The sequence below is a fragment of the Protopterus annectens genome, chromosome 4.part0 (genome assembly GCF_019279795.1).
Source record: "Protopterus annectens isolate FY-2018-M chromosome 4.part0, PAN1.0, whole genome shotgun sequence".
Taxonomy (NCBI): Eukaryota; Metazoa; Chordata; order Ceratodontiformes; family Protopteridae; genus Protopterus; species Protopterus annectens.
This window is the reverse complement of record NC_056733.1, coordinates 717,973,535-718,000,442: the sequence shown is the minus strand read 5'-3', so window position 1 is coordinate 718,000,442 and position 26,908 is coordinate 717,973,535.

Below are 26,908 nucleotides of genomic sequence, written 5' to 3'. Positions count from 1 at the left end.
CCACTGGGATGGTTTTCTGCACTTGTGTCTGTCTCTGAGTCAATGCAGAGAGAGGTTGCTCAGTTCCTCCAGTGTCTATGTGCCCTGCAAACTTTTCACATTCTCTGTGTATGGCTATTGCCAGCAGCAGCAGTGTCTTCAGCCTGTATTACAGACAGATGTATTCACAATGCAGCAGCTAATAACAATCTCTCTCTGCCGATTTTGTGTCTGCCCTCCAGTATTTTCTCAATCCACAGGAAAAAAAAAAGAAAAGGAGACAACATGAATACTTTTATGTCTTGTGCACTAGCGCCACAGGATGTAGTTCAGCTGTGTATGCTGTAATTGGCATCTCTGAAGCACAGAGTAGGACTCATTCAATCAATTATCAATGTACTCCATTATAAAAAGGCAAATATGTAGCTGGGTAAACTGATATGGATGTGAGTTAGTACATGATTGTAACTCAGATACACATTTCTTCTGATTCACTTTATTTCGACAGAGGAGTATTGTACTCCATTAGGCATGTGTCCATCTTGTAACCTAAATATGCTGGAATGTAGATAACAATAAATGTGAAGTAATCTGTATGCATTTGTTAGAAACATACATGGCCTTCTTTACCAGCAATGTGATAGGTACAGAGGATGTAGGGTAGGCAGAAAGTATAATGCTGTGTGCTAACTATATACACATGTTCCATAGAAAGATCCTTTGATAGTACTTTTAACATTCCCCAGTTGTTTGGTTAACACCATCGTTCCTTACCCTGTGTTTTAGTTTTTTTTTGTTTGTTTGTTTTTTTTTTTGGGGGGGGGGGGGTGATGTCCTACTATGGTACAAACCAGAGTGGACTATTATGTTGGGTGGGTGACATAGTTCAGTATCTGTTAGAGCACAATAAAGAATATGTTGCTCTTGTAACTCTCTTAGTTTTGTAACCACCCTTGTTATTTACTGGCCACTGTTGATTCTTTACAGTGTACTCCACTGTTGAATATTGGGAGCCTTCCTTTACTGCATTATCTGTACAACAATTTATTTGTACTTATGTGATCCTTATATCTGTTATCATAATTCTGGCTTTCGACGCTATGCCCCCTAGACATATGCCACCATTCTCTGAGGCCAAAAATGAGCTGATTATGGATGCACTCAGACAACACCATGAAGTCCTGCTGTCAATAGAGTGGGCAAGAATAGCCAAAAATGCAGAACTCTGGGATAAACTTGTCCAAAATATTAACAGGGTGGCTGACCGATTTGCTTGCATGAGCAGGTCATTACAGACCTATTGATATGATCCATGCAGCCAGGAGGCATGCAACTGAAGTGGCACACAATCATCAGGTCACTTGTGATGGATCTTCAGCAGAAGAACCCCTCAGTGCCACCAAAGAATTCCTGGCAAATACTGCCACTCAGGAAAGCTCCTAGCAGTCCAACAGCTAGTACACCCTTGACGTATGTGCCACTTCTGCATCTCTAGAGGAGCTTGCAGGTAGGCTTTGTTAGATTATCAGTAGAATATGGTTAGATTCATTCTGTAATAGTGTATATAGTGTTAAAGTGTGGCAGGTTGCTTTTTTGATGGGGGGATAATTAAGATGGCTGCAGTGTTCATGTCCTTTAACTGCCACAGAAGAATTCTTGGCACACATCTCCACACAGGACAGTTCCCAGCAATCTTTGAGCCAGTATGTTCTGGATGTGGGTGCCACTCCTGCATCACATGTGGGGCTGCCAGGTATGCTTTGTTACATCATTATTAAAATAGTGCTGCATTCTGTCATAAGTGTATATAGCTGTGTCCAGCTGTATGTGTGTTGGTTGGGGGTATTTCAGATAGCTGCAGTTCTTATGCTTATTTTAAGGTTGTCAGCCACATTCTTGACAAAGCTTATTTGACTGTACATATAGAGGAGTAGACGTAATAACCCCTGTTGTACTGTTAAATGTATGTTGTTGTTTCCATTATGTCTTCCTTTACTTTTCACAGGACAATCACAAATTCACCAGGCAAGGGTTGTAGCAGTTGGTAAGTGGAATTATTGTTTGTCTGCACTGTATTTATATTCCCATATATCTGATAAAGTGTCCTCTCAGGCCTGCTGTATGTATTGCAGTACTGTCTGCAAACCTGCCTACTGTACAGATTTTTGCTGGATGTCAAGATTTTTACTCATATTTTTGTCCCATATTTAAGATCATAGTAATTGACTGGAAGATTATTGGGAAGTCATTAATGATTGCAAACATCAAATAATATGGCACACATCTCGCATTCAAACTGCAAACCCTTCAGATATGTCATGGTGAAGCAAACCTGTTATTCCATCAACTTTATAGGTTTGTAGGGGCATATTATGTCACATTTGTTCCTATTCTAAGGCCTTTGTCCACCCACTATTTATGGCTTTATCCACATTTATGGATGTAAGTGGCTGGTAGGTTTAAATGTCTGTAATAGTAACAGCAGTGTAAATTGCTAAACATATATTGCAGTATAGTAGTGCAGGTATTAATGTCATCCTGTTTTTCTTTTTATCACAGGTGAACATGGAAGTAGTTCTGTGTCCCCTGTGCCACCTGATGTCAGTGGCTCATCAGAGTCTGATGATAATGGTGGCCAAAGTGAGGCACAGTCAGGGGTTTGCAGAGGCTGAATCTGATACAGAAGTTGACATCCAGCACCCCCACCTCAGGATCCCCAGACACAGCCAGTATGTCTATGCATGCCAAGTCTACTGAGGCCACATATATTGAACAGTTGGAAGGCAAGGACAAAAGCCAGAGAAGTGTGGCTACCATGACTTCAGTGCCTGTTGACATTGTCCATAGCCAAACTGTTGGCGAGGTGCCACACAGGTGGATTGATAGGGACGCTTGTCAGATGCCTGCTGTCCCTCCACCACCTGGTGCACGTGTCTCTTCATGTGTCACTCGATGTATGGTTAGGGTCTTAATAGAAAAACAGGCATGCTCAGAACATCACTCCAGAAGAATGGTCAGGGTTCTAGATGTGGTACAGTCTGACATTTGTGACTGTCTCCGCCATGTTGTTGATGCACTGGGTTGGTTCAATGACACATATAAATGGGAGGTTTCTGTGAGGGAGTGCAGAGTATCTGTCATGGAATGCACATTGTCTGTGATGGGACATCTGCTGGGAGGGGAACATCCACCTTGTGGGTGACAATACAAGCAGTGTTCCTCCAGAGAGTGTGCTGCCCACACCCAGGCATAACAGGCCATGGGGTTGTGGTCCTGGGCATTCCCAAGAAGAGAGCACATCCAGCACACATCGGTCACCCTCAGGTAGTAGCACACCATCTGACCTTGGGTGTGGAAGTGCCAGTGCAACTCTGGCAGTGCCAGTTGTCATGATCGAGGGTGAAGACGATGAACTGTCAGCTCTACCATGCATGGCTAACAGCTGTCTGATATACAGACACGTAGGCTAACATTGAGCTTGACTGTGTTCATGCAGACACACACACACACACACACACACACACACAATGTCACATTGATGGCACCTACTAACACACATGCTGCATTTACATGTTCCATGTTGGCTGCTGCCCTTGCTGACTCACACACACATTCATTAACCTTTTGTATCAGCCTAGTCCTCCTGCACCCCCACAAACCACCTTGTGCAAGTGATGACTGTGCAACATCCCTGTTGCCTATCTTTTGGCTTCAGGGATACTAAAGCTATGTGTGTGATGCACAGGGTGACTACCTATATCAATATGTATTTTATATCTATATTTGTGCTGTTGACCTGATAACTGTACCTGTCAGTTATATTGCAATTAGCCATTTAGACCGTTGTTAGCATAATAATTCTACTGTCTAGCTGATGCTTTTGTAAGGCTTGTGAAGTCAGTCAATGAAATGTGTCCCATTAATATATTTAACCTTCTCTTTAAGCATTGTTTAGTGCAAACTTATGTGTGCACATCTAAAGTCAACCAATTAGATTATGAACTCTGGATTGTATGTCAGCACTGCAGACAAATCTCATCTGAACAGTAACACAGTATAATGTTTTTTTTTTCATGGACATCACCATAGGTTCTGAGGTTTATATACTGTGACAAGGGTATTGACCTGATGGGGTTTAGAAGGATAGCTGATAGTTGACAATATAATATGCAATGGCAGATATAATGCATGGCCATGATTCTTACAGGAAGGACCCTCCCCCATGTCCAGGAGAAAATCAGCAGTGATCCATGGCGGATAACATTTTCACATCAAATCAGCCAGTCTGTGCTTAAACAGATTAATAGATGTGCTCTGCTTGACATCAATTGGAAGCAGAATTCAGAGGACTGATAACCTTTGAGAGATGTATGTGTCTCTCCAGCATGTCCTATGTATGTCATAGTGTACATTGAGGTCCATGGAACAGGTGACTGCGGTCCCGTATGACTTAAGGATGTGCAGCATATTCATTCCATTTGGCCACAAACAGCCATGTAAGGCATACATGCTATATATATATATATATATATATATATATATATATATATATATATATATATATAATACTGCTGTGTACACTGATAGCTACTTCATTCTGCCCACAGAAGACACACGTTGGAGACTCACTGATGTTTTATTACTCAGAAATATCTGAGGTCTGTCAACATCCTGCAGGTGTCTGGGGCAATATTTATCAATGGGTGGATTATTTATTTATTATTTTATTTATTTATTTATTTACATTTGTTAACTGGGTCCTGTTTTCAGTGGACAGCCAGGGAGAAAAGCTCCACGCATATTAGTAATGACTAATAATAATAATACAAAATAATATGATCTAAAGTTCATACATTAGTAGTACTATGTATACTCAGGTAATCACAGAGCATATTATGTACAGAAATTTTAAATAACTGAGTATTTGAATACTAATAGAGATAAAGTTAATCCCAGAGCATACTATGTAGAGCATTGTAAATAACTGAGTGTTTGAATACAAACAGAACCAGAGCAAAATCAAGAAACATGCAATAAACAAATTGGCTGACAGAGAAACATTACATAGTGACATTAGTGATAGCACAATACAGAGTTACATTGTACATTGCAGTAGTTACAAGTCTAACAGGGCTTGTGCTAAAGTTTAAATCCTATAGAGAGGAAGTTGTGAAAGTACCAGGTGGGAGGAAAAAATATCTGGTAGAACTACAGGGGCAGAGCCAGGTGGATTTCAGATATTCTTTTGTTTTTGTTTTAAAGGAAGAATAGTCGGGAGTCTTTTGAAGGTGTTGGGGAGAGCATTCCAGGTCTTGGTTATTTTATTAGACTAGAGGGAGTCACCATGGTAGTTGTGAGACTGGGTTATTTTCAGCAGTAACCTGTCTGAAAATCTAAGGGATCTGCTATTGACATGTGGTTGGACCAGGGTGGAAAGTGCAGGGTTGTGAATCATTTGTTGTGTGAAGGTAAGCTGGTTTAATGTTAAGAGGTTGGGGAGCTCAAGCCAGTTGTTGGGAGAGCAGAAGAGTGATGAGATTTATGGAGATGATTGCTGACAAATTTTGCTATTTTATTATAACAGGATTCTAGGTTGTTAAGGTTGGCCTTGCTCAGGTTTGTAAATATGTTTGAGCAGTAGAGCAGGGTAGATGGAAGTTGAGATCTAGCAGTAGCTAGTCTGGCTTGGGTTGTCAGGAAAGGTCTTGCCCATTAGAGAGATCTGAGTTTGGCATGGACGTTTTTGATTGCTAGGGAAATTTGTATATCAAATTTCAGCCTGTCATCTATAGTTACATCTAGGAGTTTGGTATGGTTTGTAGGCTCAATTTTGGTTCCATTGGTATAGTGAATGAAGAGTGGTGGAGAGTGGGGTTTGGAAAGTTTGTTTGTGAAAATCATTAGCTTGGCCTTATTAGGGTTTAGAATGAGCTGGTGGTTAGATAGGTAAGTTTCTATTTCCTGAAATTATTTTTGAGTCTTCTGTTGAAGTTGTTGGGGGCAGAGCAGATAAGGGATGTATCATCTGTGTATTGTATGATTGTAGCAAGTTGGGTTGCTGAGTTTAGACTTTTGGTAAATAGGATAAAGAGGAGGGGGTCCGTGTATGGCCCCTTGGGGTACTCCAGTGAACACTGTCATAAGAGGAAAGAGATTGTTCTTCCATTTGGTGGCCTGTTTATGGTTGGATAGGTAGCTATGAAACCATCTAAGTGATGATGAACTGAGAGTGTAAGTGGCAAGTTTGCTTAGAAGAAGTTGGTGGGAGACAGTGTCAAATACCTTTGAGATAGGATAGGTGATAGATGGACCATGAATTTTCAAGAATTCATTGGGGAGTTGGTCGGCAGCAAGACAGCAGGGTTTATGTTTGCTGAGGTGCTTTTTTATGTATGAAGTTTGGATAGGTTTAAAAGAGAAAGAGCTAGCAGCAGTAGAGGAAGAGGAGGGGACTATGAAAAGTATGTTTTGGTGGTTATCTAGGAGGGAGGTGATAGAGTTAATAAAATGAGAGTTGAATTAAGATGCTAAAAAGTCAGAGGTACTGGATGTGGAAGGGGTTAGAGTGGAGGTTTTACCAGGGATTTGGAGGTAGTTTATGGATTGCAAGAACTTTTGTGGGTTGTGTATGAACTTTTGTTGAGAGATTTGGAAGTAGTATGTTTTGTCATTATATTCATTAATATGGCAGATGAATGATTATCGGGGATTGCCAACATTAATTGTTCTCGATGTAATGCCTTTGCTAATCGGATGTAAGATGTAGAATGTCTTCCTCCCCACAGTACACACAGGTTACAGTTGACATGTTTTACAAGGTATATTGACACAGAATTTGGGAATACTCTACTTTGGGTTATTTTTTTAATAAGCAGGAGCATTTACTACCACAGGGTATGGTGATGCATGTTTGTGCAGTTGCTATAATACCCATTGCATTTGTCAGCAGTCATTAGTGGCACAAATCTGTTTTGTTTTGGACTTTGGATAAGTATATGACAAACAAGAGGGGAGATAGCATTGAAACATCTGTTATCACACCGGTGATAGGTCTGCTGCATGAGGTGGTCTCCCACTTTGACTGAGTGTTGTTGCTCTGTAATCCCATTTGTAACCCACCTGATAACACAAGATGTGATATTCACCTTGGTTAGTTTCTCATTGAGACTGAATGCTGGATTGTGTTGAAGGGCTTGGCTGAATCAAGACAGGATGAGTGCACAGCTTTGTCTATGTATCTGCTAGCAGTCTTGCATTTCCCCTGGTTTTGCAGGCACACGCTACACTTGAGTCCAGCTAACTGGAATAGATCTACTGTTTGGAGGTCTCCTATGTCTTTTTTGTCTGAGATGCATGAAAATTGTTTCCATTGCCTTACAGCAGAGGTTGAATACAGTTATGGGTCTATAATTCCACTTGCATGTTGCCTATCCTCCATTGTATGGGTAGAAAATGGTCGCTGTATGCCATTCAGTGGGGCCAACAGCAGTACTCAGACTGTGGTTGAATATGGTGCTTAGTGCTGTAGCTCACTGTTGCAACACATGAAGAACACAGCCTGGGATGTCATCTGGTCCCATGGAGACTGTGCTCTTATTTTTGGAGAAAGCAGTGACAACTTGCTCTTTGTAAATACCACAGTTTGGAGGTGATGATGCACAAATGTAGTAAGGCTGGTGTTGTGAGGGAGGGACACTTTACAGCCACCTCTGTCTGCTAGCAGGTTTGGAATTTACAGTGAGTCAGTGTGTGTGCAATACCATCCAGAATTTGTTCAAAATACATCTGAGTTATATATATCAGTTTGCAGATGTAAATGAAGACAGGCTTATGATATCAGTTTGCAAAGAGGAACAGGTTTGACATATTACAGACTCTTGTGGGGTGCACTATTTCTTCCATGTCATTTCAGTTTGCAAAATCCAGTTATGTTCATGCAAGTGAGGTTGTCCTCCTATACTTATCCAGTTGAGGCATTATATTTACTGAGTAAAATAAATAATGTCAGCTAGGCTTGAAGGGGAACCAAGGGAGAATGATAGGTGATGATCGGGGGGGGGGGGGTTGAACCTGGTATCTGCACAGAGAAGGCAAAAAGGAGGTGGATATGTGATCTGTGTGGTATTTTCAGGGGACTAACCTATGGTGTGTACATTAGGAGGTCCTTCATAAGGTGGATCTATAGTTCTGTGATTTATCAGTAGGTGGTTTAATTGCTGCTTGTGATGTAATAGAAGGTATGACAGCTAGTTAGAGCTGTCAAGGATCTGCTCTGCTACATAGCAGCAGCCAATTGTATTGGCATTTCTGTATGTATGAGGGCTGAGGGAAAAGTGCTAAGGCCTCTGCACATGAACCAGATCACAGCAGATAATACATGTAAACACTGTTAAAGCTCACATTGGGTCAAGAAACACTAATCTTTTAATAGATACTCCTACTGTACACTCCTGCCACAAGTGCAGAGGTAGGATTTTTCCAAAAGTAAATGTCATCCTAATCTTATTTATTTATTTTATATATTTATTTAATTTTTTTGATTGCGAAAGTCTGACTAGGACAGAGCCTATTTTCACCGGAGACCCAGGGAGAAATCCTCCAGATGCATCCATTATTCTTTTGGCTACTACCATCATGGGTCACCACAGCACATCCTCTGCTTCCAGTTCCTCCTTTCCTGTGCATCTTGTATTGTTACACCAAACATCTGCTTATCCTTGGTCACCACATCCATGTACCTTATCTTAGGCCTTCATCTTACCTACCAGCTCCATCCTTAGCATCCGTCTCCAAATATACCAGCATCCCTCCCAAGCACATGTCCAAAGCAATGCAATCTCACCTCTCTGGCCTTGTCTCTAAGCTGTGCAACCTGAGCTGACACTCTAATATACTGATTACTAATCCTGTCCATCCTCAGCATACCCAAAGCAAATCCTAGCATCTAGAACTCTGCCAGCTCCTGTTATGACTCTTGTATTTTTGCCAGTACCACTGTATCCAAACCATATAACATTGCTGTTCTCACTACAGTCATGTAGACCTTCCCTTTCAATGTTATTGGTACCCATCTGTCCCAAATCACTCCTGACACTCTGCTACACCCACTCCACCATGCATGCACTGTCTTCTTCACCTCTTTTCCAAACTCACTGTTGCTATGAAATTTTGATCCCAAGTATTAAAAATCATGCACCTTCACCAAGTCTACTTCCAGCAGTCTCACCACACCTCTATCCTCCCTCTCATCTGCACACATATATTATGTCTTAGTCCTTATGTCATTCATTACTTGCCTCTGTATAGCATAACTTCTCCTCTCCAGGGTCTCCTAAACATGTTCCCTACTGTCAATACAGATTACAGCATCATCTGCAAACATCATAGTCCATAGCGTCTCCTTTGTGATCTCAATTGTCAACCTGTTCATCACCATTGCAAAGAGATTTCATGATGTTTGTGCATACAAAAAAATGAATGTCACTGTTGTCTGTCTTATATTGGATGAGGTGACAGCTGCCTGTCTGCCAGGCCAGTGTGTGCCCATGCCCTGTTGTGATGAATACATATCAAATACTCTAATATAGTTGATGACATCAGCACTGTCTGTTGAAGACATGAGGACAGTGTCCCATAGGCTGCTGTAAAATGCACTGTATAATGACCAACAGCACACACACACACACACACACACACACACACACACACACACACACACACACACACACACACACACACACACACACACACACACACACACATGTTGACTGCAATGAGTTTAGAACTTTTACCTATCTATGTTTACATACTACAGACCCAGTACTTAATGCATGTGCCACAGCACAAGTCTGTTTTTAAGAGGACTGCACATGTTCTTGTAGTAGATGACATCAGCAAGCTCTGTGGGGAACTAGAAGTTGCAGGGCTGCTGCAAATGGATGATTTTGCTAGCACACAAACATTGCAAAACCATACCATTAGTGTTGGATATACCCTCCCACTGTTCTTCATGGAGACACACACACACACACACACACACACACACACACACACACACACACACACACACACACACACACACACACACACACACAGTTGGCTGCAGTGAGAGTAAAACCCCTACCATCTATGTTTACAGACTACAGAACATAATATTTAATGCACATGCCATGGCACAAGTCTGACTTTAACAGGACTGTAGCTGATCTTATAGTAGATGACATCAGCAGGCCCTGTGGGGGACAAGAGGTTGTACGGCTGCTACAAATGGATAATTTTGCAAGCACAAAAACACAGCAAAACCATGCAATTTCCAAGGAAGTGTTGGATACACACTACCCCTCTTCTTCATGGAGACACACACAAAGTTGATTGCAGTGAGATTAGCACCCCCTACTTATCTAAGTTTTTAGATTAGAGAACACAGTACTTAATACACATGCCATGGCACAAGTTTGACTTTAACAAGACTGCTGGTGATCTTATCATAGATAACATCAACAGGCCCTGTGGGGGGTAAGAGGTTGGAGGACTGATAGACATAGATGTTTCTGCAAGCACAAAACACTGCAAAAATTATCCCATTTGACAAGTCATTGTTGGATACACACTCCCACTCTTCTTTAGGGAGACACACGCGCGCTCACACACAAACACACACACACACACACACACACACACACACACACACACACACACACACACACTACTGCAGTGAGAACTGAACCCCTACCTATCTAAGTGCACAGACTACAGAACACAGTTTGTAAAGCAAGTGCCACTACACAAGTCTGATTTTAACATGACTGCATGTGAAATTATAGTAGAGGACATCATCAAGGGATGTAGGGAACATCAGCATGGGAGGCATGCAGGCACATCACTCCTTAGTGTCATATGAGGCTAGTACACTAACAGTGGTATACTATTTAGAAGCAATAGCTGTGTAACAACACAAACCCCTTATTGAACATATGTGGATGTTAGACTAACTTTGGCTGTGCAAGCCTGTGAGCACAATTATATGGCTGTGTCCATGAGGGAGCACACAACATTATATATTATGCCTTTGTTTTGTGTCAGATGTATGTGTTGTAGAATGATTGTTGTTGAGGTTGGTTGTCAGGAAGCACAAGGATGGTATACTGTGCCTTCAGCTTGCAATCTTTCCACATGTAGTCTTAGGTCACATAATGCATCTGGGAAATTTAGAACAGTAAGAACACAGATCTATGTATATGGTGTAATAATTAGCATACCTCTCAACCTCTTAGAGCATGAAATCTGCAAAAAGCCATAGTTAATGTAGAAATAAAATGGCAAAAATAGAGTCAATGTTTAAATATTGCCCTTACAAACCTACACTATTGATGGAATAACAGGTTTTGCATTAGCATGAATTTTCTGAGGGGTATGCCATCCACAAATCAAATGTATGTTATTATTTTCTGACTTAATTCTCAATGATTTAACAATAGTATTCTGGAAACCAATGTTTCATGAGGAATAGACTACAAATATTACGTAAACGTAAGTACAGAAAAGACAGTGGTAATGGCAGCAAATTGTGGAAATCAGAAGAAGCTGAAAATAGAGACAGAGGGGAAGATAGTGGAACAGGTAAACAGCTTGAAGTATCTGGGAGGGGTGGTTGAGGAAAAGGGAAGTCTGAATGAAGAGGTCAAAGCTAGAATCAGAGGGGCTGCAACCAACTGGCATAGCATCTCAGGTGTAGTCTATGACAGAAAAGTGCCAAAGAAGCTGAAATGTAAGGTGCACAAGACAGTGGTGTGACCAGTACTACTGTATGGTATAGAAACCTGGGCAGTAAAGGCAGAACAGTTGAGGAAGCTAGAAGTGATGGAAATGAAGTGCCTGAGAAGGGTGATAGGATGCACACTGTGGGACAGACAAAGAAATGAAGACATAAGAGCAGAAGCCAAAGTAGCTCCAATTGCAAAAAAGATTAAAGAAAACAGATTCCAGTGGTTTGGACACATGCAGAAAAGCAAAAGACAATATGGTGAGGAAGATTTGGGACAAACAGGAAGAGGATAAGAGGAAGTGAGGATGTCTAGCAAAGAGGTGGATGGCTTGTGTGAAAGAAGATCTGTGACAGTCAAGCATGAGTGTTGAAGAAGGCAGGAGTGTGGCACTGAATCGAGAGAGTTGGTGACAGTTAACATGATACCCTGACCCCATGTAGAAAAAAATGGGAAAAGGGGGCTGATGATGATTATGTAAAAATATGGACATTCTTTATATACATGGACAATTGAGAGCTATGATAGGCACAGCAAAAATGGAATGATTATTGCTCTAAGTGTACATGCATGCACTTTTCCCTCTTTTACCTGTTTGCACATAGGTAAGCAGTGCGCAAATGTGAGATGTATTGCTAACATCCAGCCTTCCTATTATGTAATGTATACGTCCTACGGCAGCCCACTCCTATCACTACTCCAGGCCATGATTTCACAATTGCTACTGGCAATAATTGAATGTATCTGGTGTCTGCTATTGCTAGTCTGACATAACTTTTATCTACTTATTTCCTTGCACTTTGCACAAAATATTTAAGCATTATTAAAACTGTTCTCAGCAGGCAATGCATCATGCAAATGTGTACTAAAAATATACAGATGAAAACCTTGTGGGGCACAGAGTCACTGTCTGTAAAAAAACACTAACTATTACAAAACACCTCCTAAACATCAACTTACATCAAGATTTGAACCCTCAACACCATTAAAATTTCATCAGGGAGGGTGGCTGCCTTAGTCCTTTTGGCCACCAAAGCAGCTTTTCAGAACTGGAGTCATTTCTCTCACAACCACCTTCATAAAAATGTAGACTGTTATCAAACCATGCACTGTATATTGTTCAAGTACTTCTATGACTTATATTTGGACATAGACCAGTTAGTAGACACAACCCCTATCATAATTTTGACTACTCAGAGACTTCTCATACTCTGGAACAGACTACCTATCTATGTCAAACAGAGCTCCTCATTAGCACTCTTCAAGGAAAATATTGATGATTGGATGGGGAATAGGAAATTCAGCCCAGGGATCACTTCTGTGACTATGCTTGACAGGGGCACAGGAAAATCATTCTCTTGGGTGGCGAAAGCCAGGGTACCTTTTTGGCAAGGCTTATATAGGCCCTAGGGCCAATAGCCTAGTAGCTACCTATGAACCTATGAACCTACAAATATATATCTCTCTGTCTTAAAGTCCTGTTTTTGAAGGTGGGGGAAAACACATCTACTGTTAGGTTGCAAACTAGTCTGAAGTCAGAAATTTTAATGGACTAGACTCACTTCCTAACTTCTCCCTTGCATGATGTAACAGTATTCAGCTATGGTTAGACTGTATGAGTGTTTCATGCCTGATGCATAAAAATTACATATGGCAACACTGTAGTAATATAAGTTTGTGTACTCACATGTTAACTTAAGTTATCTAGAAAAGTACCACTATATATTTGCATAATGTAACCAGGTAAGGCATATACAAGGATATGTCATAATAGTCTTCAACACTACAGTCTAGGTTCAGGTCTTACCTTGCAAATGTGGCAGCTGACACAGCATTATTTCAGGGCCGACTCTGCCTGTTGCAAGCAGTACACAGCCAATGCATGTATAGATAAAGGTTTATTGAGTTACCTGGCATCAATTTTAATATATGTATGTGAGTAGAAGGAAGGTATTAAACCCTGGCATACTGAGCACACCTATGTTTACCTAAAGGGACAGCATCTGGGGGTTCCTCCTCCAAGTCTAACTGTGACTGTGGCTCTGGTGACCTAGGCGATGGTGGGGGGATGTGTGTCCATTCCCCTTGTTGATCCTGCTGCAGCTGTTTCCGGAAGATCCAGTTGTGTAGCATAGCACAAAGTGTGAGTATTTGTGTACATGTGTATGGATTATACTGCAAAGCTTCACCAGATATATCTAGGCACTGGAACTGTGACTTCAGAAGCCTAAGCATGCACTCTGTGATGTTCCTAATTTGTTCATGTGCCTCTTTTTGGTGTTCTTCCATAGGTGTGTGTGCATTTCGGATGGGTGTCATCATCCATGGTTCCAGGGCATAGCCAGTATCCTCCAGTAAATGGCCATATAGGATGTCCCCCTACCAAACATCTGTTACAGCTGCTATGTGTGCCAGATATGGAAGTTGTGATAACTGCCAGGGTTGCCAGCACACACAGTCAAGATAATCCTCTGGGCATTGCACATGAATCAGTAGTTGATAGAGAGGTATCCCTTGCAGTTAATGTAGATTCTTCCCTGCTCACCAGGTCATGCCTTGATGTGTACATGAGTACAATCTATGTCACCCAGTACTTCAGAATAGTGCGCTACATGATAGAAGTGTTGCATATCGTTGGCTCTTGCCTCAGCAGTGAGGGGAAAACATATGTGTTAACTAGCATGTATGAGCATAGCATCCAGGAAATGGTGGTGTATCCAGCATGCTGATGCCTGTGACACCCCCATCATGTCCACAGTTGGTCTTTGAAAAGTAGCCGTAGCTAATATTCTAATGGCTACACATACCTTAGTTTCCACTTTGATGTGTTCCCCTCAGTTGGTTCTGCCTCTGAGCTGAGGATGGCAGAGCTCTCAGAGTTCTTGCAGTATGTCCCTGTCCACCCTGTAGCACTCTACAATTTTTAGCTCTTCTTGGCCTAGGCTTATTGTCATCAGCACCAGCAGCACTGATTTCAGCCTTGAGCCCATACAGATGTAGAATAGCTGCAGCCGCCCCTAGCATTGTGTCAATTAAAAATTCCAAGTCTCTACTCCAATGTTGTTTAAGTATCAAGGGAAAATCAAAACGTAGGCTGTATGCATACTTTATACTTTTCTTGATTAGGACCACCATGTGGTATTGGCTAATTTAAATGACAATCACCTACTTAGGATATAATTAACAGGATTTAAAAGTCCTGCTGCAGTGCGCAGTACTGCACTCTGTGCACCAATGTGCCGCAGAGTGTAGTTGTGCATAATGAGAGTAAATCATATAAAAATGTATATTGTGTCATCCCTGTTGTCAAAATATGTAGAGAATACACTAATTACTGATAGCTGCACTTCATTTCTATGACTACAATGTCAGGTCAGTATGATAAAAATTGACATACCCTGTATTTGAACCCAAATCTATCTGTACTCTAGTCCAAGACCTAACAGTTGTCACCATATGAGTATTCAAGCAAAAGACTCTAACTAGAGGGTATTAGTAGAGTGCAGCCCTGCTTACTGAGTTTGTGTGATGCTCAGAAGTTAACAGTATTGATTGAATGCATCCGGTTTCTATTTTTGGATGTCTAGGTCATGTCTGGTACAAGGGTGGTCTGCTCACACTTCTGCTAAGTGGTGCATTGACCACACACACACAGACACACACACACAGACACACACACACACACACACACACACACACACACACACACACACACACACACACACGTGTGCACACACTCACATACGCACGCACACGCACATACACACACACACACACACACACACACACACACACACTCACACACACACACACAAAGTATTTTTTCTCTGTTTATTTGCTAAGTTTTTCTGCATAGCTGCCTAGCTTGAGCATTTTCTGGCTTGTTAAACTTGATTTCTGTATTAGTAGCTGTATTTAGAGCACAACCAAAAGCTGTTTGCTGAATTTCCTGTTTGCACTTAATTTTAAATCGTTTTTTTCTTAAAACTTGCATATTTTCTGTCCTTGACCTAGCACTCTTGTGTGGGGTCATTTACTGCACTGTTATAACTTGATATTACTTGTGAACCTCTGCTATCTCTGTAAAAAACAAAAACAAAAAAAAACATCTTGCTTTTTTCCCACTTTTCTGAGAGTTAAAAAAGTTCAGTTACAGGCTTGCTGTTCCTGAACTGTTTGAAAGTTTCTGTGAGGCCATTTTTGCTTGGGCTGAAGGAGGGTCTCTGTGTTCATCAGTGGCAGTGACTAACATTGAGCAGCTTCCCTGCCCCCCGGAGAGGTGGTTACTGACTTGAAACTGTAGCTTTATTGGCCACTAGGGGTCATTTCCATAACTCCTTCATTTGTCCTCAGAGGAGTGGTTTAAGGTAGTAACTTGTAGTTTATTGGCCATTTTGGGTCATTTCCTGTCTTTTCCAGCCCCCTGCTATAAAGCACGCTTTAGCCCGATTTAGCCGATTTAGCGGAGTTGCTACTGTTGCACACTAGGGCAGCGCCGGGTAAGCAGGTTTAAACTATTCGGGCTACCTAAAGTCCACTCTTCAAATTTTCCCTTAAAACTACCTTCCTCGAACTATACTACTGATCTAATCAGCGTATCCTATAATTAAAAAGATCATCTCTACTTGACTCCAAGTAGACTATTCTCTATCTGTTAAACGTAGCACTTGCTCCTACAGTACTTATTACCTTGATACGGCACTCTTGTCATAGATAGTACCCCAAAAGGCAACCCCCATTTCTCGGTCACCCACGTCCCCGGAATCTTTTTAAAGTTTTTGTCTATTCCTTCTAGCATGTCGAGGGATCAGTTGCTAGTGTCCTCTCCTGCTCAGCTGGTGAACCTGGGAATATTGAGGCAATGTTACAATTGCCTCATGTACACTGAACAACCCTCTCCTCCTCCCACAAAACACAAATACATGCGAGAGATGCAACTATACGGCCAAACTGGAGGCTGAGCTCTCTCAACATAGGACTGGCAAGACCAGTTAGGAGGTGAAGGTTACCACACACACTATAGACCCAGTCTCACATATTACCATTACAACCTCAAATCATACACATAAACACACAAAGACATACTCGGAGGCTCTGATCAAAAATCTACCAAAACAGCAGAGGCCACCAAAGCAGACACCCAAACAACCACCACCTCAGAACACAACACCTGCAACACATAGACCTCACAGTCAGAGTGTCAAACAGTCACAGCCCTTAAGGCCAAACACAATGCCAGACACACTAGTCATTGGTGACTCCATAGTCAGACACACTGGCGTCCCGCTCACCAGACTGAGTAAGGAGAAGGTCACAGTAAGCTGCCTGTCGGGCGCTAGAATCCGCCACATAACGCAAGCACTCAGGTCTCTCAACAGCAGGTACAAATATGACTCAGTCATTGTCCACGCTGGTGTAAGCGACCTGAGGCACCTCCTTGAACTACATGAAAAGAGACATTGAGGAGCTCTCTGATTATGTAGCCCAGACAGGTATGACCCTGACCTTGAGCAGTATCCTACCTTCACCAAGAATGATGCCACAATACAGAGATAAGATGATCAGCTTTAACAATTGGCTTAAACACTGGTGTCATTCAAAGGGGATCCAGTGTCTGTCTGCCTGGGATGACATGCTGGACAAGCCACGCTGCTTCGCAAGGGACGGCTTGCACCTGTCACCCTGGGATTCCGGATATTGGCAAAGGCTCTTGCCACCCCATAGTGCCTTTTTAGGCAAGGCTCAAATTCTAAACCTACCACCCTAGAACACAAAAAAGGGAAAAAACTAAGGGTAATGCTGCTCAATGCCAGAAGTCTAAATCTCAAAATGCACGCACTCGAGGCCCTTCTCAGTATGGAGAACATCGATGTCTGTGCTGTGACAGAAACCTGGTTCAAGGCTCCTGAGAGCACCCCAGCTATCAGGTTTTACCTCATATCATGCGTTCCGGCCCCAAAATCTGGACAATACCAAGAAAGGAGGGGGTATCCATATTCATCAAGGACACCCACACCTCAAGACTGGTGGCAACGCACGATGCATCGGAGACCATCCAGGTGCAATTAACCATAGGCAAGACTGCTCTGCAAATTGTAGCATGTTACAGGCCACCCTCACAAACTCAGGAACCTCACATGGCCTTTCTGAAAACACTAGAGGGATAAATGTATCACCAAACACCATCATACTAGGTGACTTCAATTACCCTAATATAGACTGGGAACACTACTCAAGCCCAAACACCCTAGCCCAAAAGTTCCTGGAATTCATAAACTCAAATGCCATGGAACAACTAGTCACCATCCCCACAAGAGGAGATAACATACTTGATCTCATCATCACGAACATGGGAGCACAATGTTCAACACCGGAGGTGTACCCCTCACTGGTGAGATCAGACCACAAACTAATCTCGCTGGAGGTCCTCATCCCACCCCACCTGAAATAAAAAGACCACAGTAAAGAACTTCTCAAAGCCGACTTCACACTTCTAAAGACTAGTGTGGTCTCCTTTAAGGCCCCAGGCGGCGGAAAACAGTACTCAAGCAGCTGAATCACTTACAAATGCCTTCTACCAGCACCTGCAGGACTGCATGGATAAGGCAATCCCAAGCAAAACAAAGACTCTTTGTACCAAAGGCAAGCGTCCAGTCTGGTGGACCCCAGCCATAAACAAACTCTACAACAAAAGGAGGAAGCTACTACAAGATAGAGCAAAATCCTTAAAAGGTAAGACACCCTTGATCACTATAAGTAAAAAACTAAGAGCTCTCATAAAATCATCCAAAGCAAATTTCGAGAGAAAAATAGCTAAAGACTCAAAAGACAATCATAAGGCCTTCTTTAGCTATGTTAGAAACCTGGGAGGAAACTCCCAGATATGCTCAGAGCTAGTTCAAAATGATGTGAAGATTACTGATCCTACAGACATTGCCAACATACTGGCTGACAGGTTCAGTGCAAACTTCTCCCCTCCCCAAAGGAGAGATATCTATACCAAACGGTTGCAGCGCCCCCAACACCTTCAGCGCCCAAGTGCGGCCTGGTGTCTCCAAAGCACACAACACAGCATCCATGGGACCTGATGGTGTCCCCGGCTGTGTGCTCCATGAACTCAATGAGGAATTAAACCCACAGCTAGGACAGCTGTTTAATCAAAGTCTTACCTCTGGATACGTACCCAGGGAGTGGCGCACTGCAACTGTGGTACCACTTCACAAAGGCGGTGCCTCCACCGACCCTGGAAATTACCGGCCCATTAGCTTGACAAGCCTTATCTGCAAAGCCATGGAGAGGATCATAATGGACCTCATAAATAAAGACATAGGGAATTTGCAGACTTTGGATCCAACCCAGTTTGGCTTTGTCAAAGGCAGATCATGCCTTTTAAACTTGGTTGACTTTTTCGAAACAGTCACCAAAGCCATTGATGAGGAAAGGCAGTCCATACAGCCTACCTCGATCTGGCTAAGGCCTTCGATACAATACCCCATTCGGGTATCATTGAAAAACTCATCAGCTTAAATGTCAACCCATACATCACAAGATGGGTTGCAAACTGGCTGAGTGACAGAACCCACAGGGTCAGAGCTGCTGGCGCCATGTCAGACTCAAAGCCTGTCACAAGTGGTGTCCCACAGGGCTCAGTCCTGGGCCCACTCTTGTTTGGCATCTACTTTTCCGAAGTACAAGCAAACACAGGAGGGTTATGGCTGACAAAGTTTGCAGATGACTGCAAACTGGGCGCCATAGTAGAAAACACATCTGACACAGATATCCTTCAGAAGGGTCTCACAGAAGCGGATAACTGGTGCCAGAGCCACGGCCTAAAGTTAAATGCCAAAAATGCATAGTCATACCCTTCGGGAAAAACAAGGTTACCCTAGCTACCAAATAGGTGGCAATCCACTGAGCACAGAAGAAGTTATCAGGGACCTGGGGACCCAGGTTGATAGTAGTCTGTCATTCGACACCCATGTAGCTAAAGTAGTTAGGAAGACCTTCTACATTGCCCACCTTATCATGAAGGGATTCTCATCTAGATCAAGGAGGTCATAGTCTCCCTTTACTCATCACTCATCAGACCAATGATTGAGTACAATGCCCCATTCGGAATGTATCTGACCCGACACTTGCAGCAGCTGGAGAGGCCACAAAGTTCCTCACCAAAAGGATAAAGGGTCTCAAAAATCTGTCCTATGCTGCCCGACTGAAAGAACTCCAGCTCTATTCAGTCGCCACCGCTTGCTCAGTCGTGACCTTTGCCTAGCATACAAGGCCATGTTAAACCCAGATGAGATGAGTTTGCTTCACCTGAAATAATCTAGATCCATCAGAGCCACAAGGGCGGGAGACTTAAACCTTGACACGGCTATTAATAGGACGTGCTGGAGGGATAGATTCATCACCCAAAGACTCCCTATGCTGTGGAAGAAAATCCCGGTACATGTGAGGCAGAGCACCTCGCTGGCCTTGTTCAAGAGAAATCTTGACCAATGGATGGGAGATCGCAGATATACCCCAGGGATTACCTCAGTGTCACTGCTCGACAGAGGCACAGCAAAATAATGGGTATAGTTCCCCATACTAAAGGGGTGGCGTAAGCCACAAAACGATGGGCTAGGCTTGTAAATGCCCTCGGGCAGATAGCCTAGTATGAACCTATGAACCTATGAACACACACACACACACACACACACACACACACACACACACACACACACACTCACACACACACTCACATACACACACTCACACTCACACACACACACTCACACACACACTCACACACACACTCACGCATGCGCAGACACTCACACACACACACACACACACACACACGCACACACACGCACACACACGCACACACTCACACACACAGAAAAGACCCCCAAAATAACAGCAAAGTTAACTGACACCCACCGATGTCATCAACATCCATGGAAAACATAAAAACCATGAAGGAGCTTATATGGAGTGAACAGCCCTACATGGTCTCTGCTTTTTGTGATTCAACAAATCCACTGCTTTTTTTTACATCATTTACATAACAACCATCCTGATAGCCTGGAAGCTACATGGATAGTAGCTGTGTAAGCTGGGCAACAGCATGGGAGTGCGGAGTTAAAGACACAGTGTAGGATATTACTGTACTTGTGGGAATACATCATTCACATCTTTTAAATTACATTTGTATTATCCATTTTCAAATGTTTTGCATGTGCTAAAATAAAATTATAAAATTTATAGTGATCTGACACAGCACCCTGATTCTTTTAGATATCCTCAGCAATTAAATGACATTAGATGTGTGTTTTTAGCTTTTCATGGGCATTATGTCCATATTTCATGACTATGACTTCTACATACCCTTGCTTTCATGTGTAAATTTCCACGTACACTTCCAACATGGACATGGAGCCTACACAGCTGCACATTGGTTTGCTTCATTATCATAAAATGTTTCTACTTTTGGTGAAATTTGCATCCCACAAAACGTTTAGGTAATGTGTGTGAATGTGTGTGATTGTGTACAGGTACACAGACTTTAATTAATCTAAAATTTGCTGCACCCATGTTGACCATGTAAGCTTTCTTGAATTTGCATCTATGTCTTAATATAGATGAAAGCACTTAACTGATGTAAACTGATGTACTAATAAAGCTAGTCTCAGAGTCATTTTGCCACCTGGTTGTTGTTTTTTGTATTTTTTTGCTGAACTAAGTTTGGTTAAACAATCAACAGCCCACTTTTCGTACCAAAGTTCTATCCAAATTTTGAGGGACATTTAGTGGAAATGTATGCAACACACACACACACACACACACACACACACACACACACACCTTACCACATATAATGATGTAATGTGTTGCTTCATTTGGTGTGTAAATTCAGTGGGATAAGTCTGAATGAAAACCTGTGCATAAAGTAAAGTATATTACCTACATTACAGTAGTAGACACACACACACACACACACACACACACACACACACACACACACACACACACACACACACACGCACACACACACACACACACACACACATAAATACCTTACCACATATAATGATGTAATGTGTTGCTTCATTTACTTTTACAAAATAAACTGATAATACTCTCTCCTCATCATAATCTCCCCAGTAACTTACCCCATCCATATTTTATAAGCCCAAAAAAGAAACTATCCACATATATTTCCTACTCATCTTAACCTAGTTCAGTGTGGAGATATACACCCTAATCCTGGTCCTTTTCTTCCCTCCCAACTTGTCCCTAATTCTACAAAATCCCTAAACTTCACCGCCATCAATATCCAGAGTATAAGAAATAAAGTCTCCCTTCTCAATACATGGTTAAGCCAATATAAACCAGACTTCACAGCCATAACATCAGGATGGTTAAAGCCTTATATAAAGGATCATACATTCCTTCCCCCTAACTATTCTTGCCTTAGAACAGATAGACTCCACAAAAAAGGGGGAGGCATCGCCTTACTTTATCCCAGCACCTTTACAGTGATTCCATATTCAAAGCCTGTCCCTCTTTTTTTCCACAGATGAATTACTTATTACCTTCTTAAAACTAAATGACCGTAAAAGCCTTAGTATCATAGTCATACATTCCCCCAGGAAACGATATTCCAGTTCTCAAAAACATTCTTGCCTGGACTACCAACAATATAAAAAAATGAAACAATCATCTTAGGTGATGTTAATATTAACTGGTTAGACATCTGCAACAATAGCCCCACATCAAGCATCAACCTTCATATTTATACTCAACTAATTTCTGACTTTACTAGACCTGACCACAAGAATAACAAAGGTTCAATCCTGGATTGGATCATTGTTTCTGAACCCAATAGGATTTCTACCTCTGGTACACTCCCAGATAGCATAAGTGACCATCCGCCTGCATTCACAATATGTAAGCCCACCACTCTACTACTTATACACCAATATAAACACACAAGATATCTATCCCTCTTCTCCCCAGACACCTTTAAGGACATTTTACATAATATTAACTGGAATCCACTGAAATTTCTCCCACTTAATGAAGCTGTGGAATTCTTCAATTCCACATTTCTTAAGGCCCCAAATAATCTTGCCCCTCTCCGGCTAAAAAGACAAAACATGCTAACTGGCTTGCCAAATCCACAAAGCAAACTATGTCAGCTAGAGATAAAGCCTAGAAAACCTGTTAAAAAAAACAAAACTCCTTCCAACCACATACAGTACAAACAACTTTGCAATCAGGCCAAACAATTAGTACTCAAAAACAAAAAAAGATTATTTCCAAACCCTGCAAAATCAACATAAACAAAACTCCAAAAAGTTCTGGGGCGCAATCAACTCCCTACTTCATCCTGGAACCTACCATAATCCTTGTCCAAATCCAGAAAAAAACTCCCTTTGAGCTAGCATCACTCTTTAACTCCTATTTTATACACACCATTGCTAAACTCACCTCCACCTTCTCACCCCATCACCATAGACCCTCTAAACCCTACACTACAGCATACCCCATCTACTACAACACCCACCTTCTCACTGTCTCCTGTACCCATCTCAACCATACAAAAGCTTCTTCAAAACCTTAAACCATGCACAAATGCTCCAGATAATCTACTTTCAGAATTCTTACAACTATCAGCCTCCATTATGGCTTACCCATCAGTATTCTCATCAACAGGTCCATTCAGGAATCATGTATACCTGATATCTTGAAAATGGCATATGTTCTCCCACTTCATAAAGGTGGCAACAACTGTGATACGTCTAACTTCCGACCTATCGCCATTCTTTCCCCCATCTCAAAAATACTTGAGAAATGCATTCACACTCAGCTCCTTAGTCAGCTGACCAAATACCAACTTCTTTCCTCCACTCAGCGTGGCTTTAGGCCAGGACGTAGTACCAACACCACCCTCATTTCCTTCCTTAACACTGTAAATCGAGCTCGGGATGCTGGATCTATAGTCTCAGCACTCTTTCTAGATCTATCAAAAGCACTCAACACAATCTCCCACTCCCTTCTGATCACTAAACTCTCCAGCTTTGGCATATCTCCCACACCTTCATTGGTTTCACAACTATCTCAGTAATAAGCAACAATCTACTATTTGGCAGTACCCCTCGTCCCCTTTCATCAATGCTAGTACAGGTGTACCCCAGGGTTCCATACTAGGTCCCCTTCTATTCAGTATATTCATCAACGACCTCCACACCACTCTTACCCATAGTACTGTTATCCAACATGCAGATGACTCTACTATTATCTGCTCTTCAAAATCTGCCTCTGTACTACAGCAACTTACTCAAAAGGCATTTACCTCAACTGAATCCTGGATGTCTCAGAACCATCTTGCCCTGAATGGAAGGCAAACTAAACTCTTAATATTTACCCCCAAGCAATCCAGTCAACAAGTCTGAATTCTCTATTCAGTCCCAACATAATACTATTATAGAAATCATTCCTAGTACCAAATTGTTTGGTGTCATCATTGATGAAAACTTATCCTTTGACCTTCATATCTATAATAACATAAAAAAACACCAAAAACTAGGAGCACTTTATAGGCACAACTACTTTCTTAGCTTATCTGCTAAAAATGCCCTAGCCTTATTATTTCTGCTTCCAACTTTCTGGTATGGTGCCCCCATCCTTACCAATATTCAGTCCTCTCTGAAAACTAAACTGAACACATGCTACAACAAAGTTGCCAAATTTGCTACAAATGCTAAATTTTTCATCCACCACTGTTCTGCACTATATCAGCTAAATTGGCTTGAATTCCCCCATATCCTCACATACCTACAACTCACTACTGCCCATAAACATATCTACCATCCAGCAGCCTGCCCATCCCTCTCCCACATTCAGACCACATACCATCCTAATCGACACCTTAGATCAGAAAACAAAATGTTATTAAACATCGATAAACTGAAGCTATCTGCCGGCCAAATGCTGTATTCATTTACCATCTCCAAGCTATGGAATAATCGTCCTTGTTCACTCAGGGTCATTCCTAATTCCACAGCATTTAAAAAATCCCTTAAACTCCATCTCTCCTCACACTGGCTATGCACCTGCACCCCTACTGACAACCTCAAAACCTGACCCCTCTCTGAATCCTTACGCTTCTTTACTACAATTCATTCCATAACTAACCTTTCTTCTCCATTTCTCAATCTTGCCTATTACACTTTGCTGTTTACTTACCTGTGCTATCCCTATCCTAAGCCTTCTGTCACCTTCTTTACCCCTTAAACGAACTGCTTCCTAACTCTATCACTCTTATTTATACAGCTAAACCTCTCATAACAACCAACATATCATGATAGTAGACAATCCTTTACTGTTGTTACCAAATGTATACAATGTCATTAGTAATGCTATTTTATGTCAGCATTATCTTATGTTAATGTGCTTCTACTGTCTTATATACTTTGTACTGTTTATGCAATAATTTTTCTGTATGTAATTAAATGTGAAGCTTTTCTCCCTGGGTCTCCACTGAAAATGGGCTCATCTCAGGCCCAGTGGACTTTCCCCATAAACAAATGCAATAAATAAATACATAAATAAATACAATTTGGTGTGTAAATTCAGTGGGATAAGTCTGAATGAAAACCTGTACATAAAGTAAAGTATATTACCTACATTACAGTAGTCATGACATTGAATGTTTTCTACCATAAAAAGGACAATGGCAAAAATAAAACAATGCCACAGAAGATCAGGAATTTGGGCTCTTGTGTCCTTTTCTTACAAGAATTTGAAACAAAGAAGGCAAGATTTGACAATTGTTCAGTTATGGGTTCAGTAACATTCAAACAAGCTCTTCCAAGTCATGTAAAAATGTAATGGACATAATACGTAAAAAATTGTTAAAATTAATGATTGAAGAGCTTCTCAGTCATGGAGATGGATACTGGATACTGTGCAGGTCAGGTATAGAGAAGCTGGTGCTTTGGAATGTCTATACTCTAAATGCAGCTTGCTTACCATTTAATAAAAATTCTCTATCTAGACTGATAACATTTATCAGTGACAGACACATCAAGAAGGGAGGATGATATAATATAGCAGATTATAACGGAATGAGGTAGAAGGAAGAGCCTTACAGCCCTGTGAGACCTGAATTCTTCTGAAGTTGACTTGAAGATTCTGTGTTACAGAGTAGAGAGGAAGTGGTAGTTGATTGAAGTCCAGACCCATGACAGGTTTAGCCAACTGCTGCAGGACTGTAACAGAAAGGAGAGAATTCTAGTTGTGGCCTTAACTATAAAGGGTATTCCTAGGTGAAGGTAAAGGGAGGAAACCAAATTCAGAGGAAGGTGCAGAAGAATGGGGTTAAGAACAGGCAGGCACCAGGACAGATCTGGAAAAGCCCAATAGGCAACTGCTTCCCTAAGTGAAAATAATGTACTGAAACTAGGTGGGCTGTCTCCTGAGGTCCCCAAGAAACTGGTCAATATGCTGACAGATCCATACCCTATCCAAGTTTTTCAACAGATTTCTGGTCAATGCAGGATTGCTTGAGGAGTGGACAACATTGCCTGTTGTACAGCTGTACAGCAGAAATTAAAATTATGAATATTGCAGGGAACTGTAGGTCTCTCAGCCAAACAGCAGTATCAGGAAAAGTCATGGGAAGAATCCTGAGGGAAAGGCTGCTTAGCTTCCTGGAGGATAACCACTTTTACGACAGCAATCAACATAGGTGAAATGGCAGAAGGAGCTGTCAGTCAAACCTAATTCAGTTTTATGACTAGGCTAGACAAAAACCTTACAATGGAGTGCCAGTTGATATCTCCATCCAGACTTCAGGAAGGCCTTTTACCCAGTCCTGCAGAGGAGATTCAAAAATTGGATGAGCTGGAAGTAAGATCAAGACCGAGGAACTGCACTACTGTATGAGTACTGCCAGAGAGCAAAGAGCTGTGGTGAGAGGGACAATAACATGTTAAATAAATTAATTAGTAATGACAGGAAACAGTATTGGTGTAATAGACAATCTAAGGAATAATGAAAATAGCTAGTGGAATGCCTTGTGAGTCAGTACTACATGCTATAAGGAGATCTTTTCCCTCCTCTCCTCTCATCTTCTTTTCCATGTGTCCATTTGCACAAATGGAGAAATGATGTGT